Source organism: Arachis hypogaea, chromosome 8 (genome assembly GCF_003086295.3).
Source record: "Arachis hypogaea cultivar Tifrunner chromosome 8, arahy.Tifrunner.gnm2.J5K5, whole genome shotgun sequence".
In the NCBI taxonomy this organism is placed as follows: Eukaryota; Viridiplantae; Streptophyta; class Magnoliopsida; order Fabales; family Fabaceae; genus Arachis; species Arachis hypogaea.
The window spans coordinates 2,586,296-2,588,256 of NC_092043.1; positions in this window are offsets into that span (position 1 = coordinate 2,586,296).

Genomic DNA, 1,961 nt, shown 5'->3' on the forward strand with positions numbered 1-1,961 from the left:
ACATGTGAATAGCCCTCGGGTTTTTGCCATGCTCCATCACTATGACTTACAGCTGAGATAATGGACTCGTGTCGATCAGAGATAAGACCAACACCATCCCGATTAACTACATGCATTCGTAGATGGCTAAGAAAAAAGTGCCAAGCATCGGCTGTCTCACCCTTGACTATGGCAAATGCAAGAGGCACGATATTTTCATTTCCATCTTATGATACTGCAACTAAGAGAGCCCCTTTATATTTTCCATACAAGTGTGTGACATCTACCTGTACCAGCAGCTTGCAGTTTTTGAATGCTTTAATACAAGGATAGAAAGCCCAAAAGACTTGTGTCAAAATCCTGAGATCCTCAACCACCTCATCTCCTAGGTAAGCATATACAGTTTTGTACTCAACAGCTACTGATGGTTCTTTTGCAACCATTGCTTCAAACCATGTCAGCAAAGCTTCATAAGAAGCTTCCCACCACCAAATATTTTCTCAATTACTTTTTGCTTGGCCAACCATACTTTGCGATAACTTATCGTACAGTTGAACTTCAACTGCACTTCAGCAATTACAGATTTCACCTTTAGGGATGGTAGATCTTATGCACGTGTGACTACCATTATACCTCTTTATCACCCAACAATACTGTCTTTTTATAAGACTAACTCTGATAAGCCAGTCACAACTTGTTTCATATTGTATGTATTTAGCATAGAATGTCATCGATTCTGGTTTATACACCCTATAATGGACGCCCTTCTGAATAGTACACTCTTTAACTGCTGCAATCATAGTCTCTCTAGAGTTAAACTCTATTTCAACGATGAATTTACTGTCTGCGACAACAACAGGCACTGCACAAATGATAAAACAAAACAACAACAACAACAACAACAACAACAACAACAACAACAACAATAATAATAACAATAATATTTTTTATAGTCACCATTGCATAACAAGACTAATAATAATATATATAATAATTAGTAATAGTACTAATAACGTAACAATTCAAATAATCTTAACAACAACAACAACAACAACAACAACAATAATAATTTCTATAACCACCATTACCAAGACTAATAATAATAATAATAATAATAATAATAATAATAATAATAATAATAATAACAACGTAACAATGTTAATAATAATTCAATTAGTCCTAATAATAATAATAATAATAATAATAATAATAATAATAATAATAATAATAATAATAATAATAATAATATATAAATTTACCTGTATTGACATATTCAGAAAATTCTGGTACATACACAGTATCAAGATTTAAAGCATGCATAAATGATAGCTCTCTAGATAGATATTAATCTATTAATACGTTAGCAACATCTATCACATCTCGTTCAATTGATATATCATTTTCATCTACATCTTTAGCTAGACCAACAACTTGATAATTACTTTCAAACTCTTCATCACTTTCAGTATTAATATTTTTATCATTCAATATCCCAGAAGGCCTTTGAAGTAAAATTCCCAGTTGTTTTTGCGCTGCGAGACCAATGAGGAATTCTGTAAATGCATGACCCTTCTTTATCACCGCCACCCTTCAATGTTATGGGTTTGCGACAGTAGCACCAATATCCGCTGTTTTCTCAGTTGTTGGCTTGGGATGAAATAAAATATGATTCGTAACCCATTCAGTCTATATTGGGTTCTAAAAAATCATCTTCAATTTCTTCAAACTCAACATATAACTCAATAAGTGAGGTTCGTACTCTAGTTTGATGGTATGTTGAAAACATTCCTTGTATCCCAACTTCATCAGCCATATGCATTATTTAAAATTGAACGAAACCACTAAATACTAATACAGGCTGCCTGCACAAAATATTTATCACTTTTTTCAGGCCTTGATGATTTACACTCTGACAAAGTACACTTTTAAGTCCTTCATATGTTATTGAAAGAGGAACAACAATAACACATGGATTCCCACAC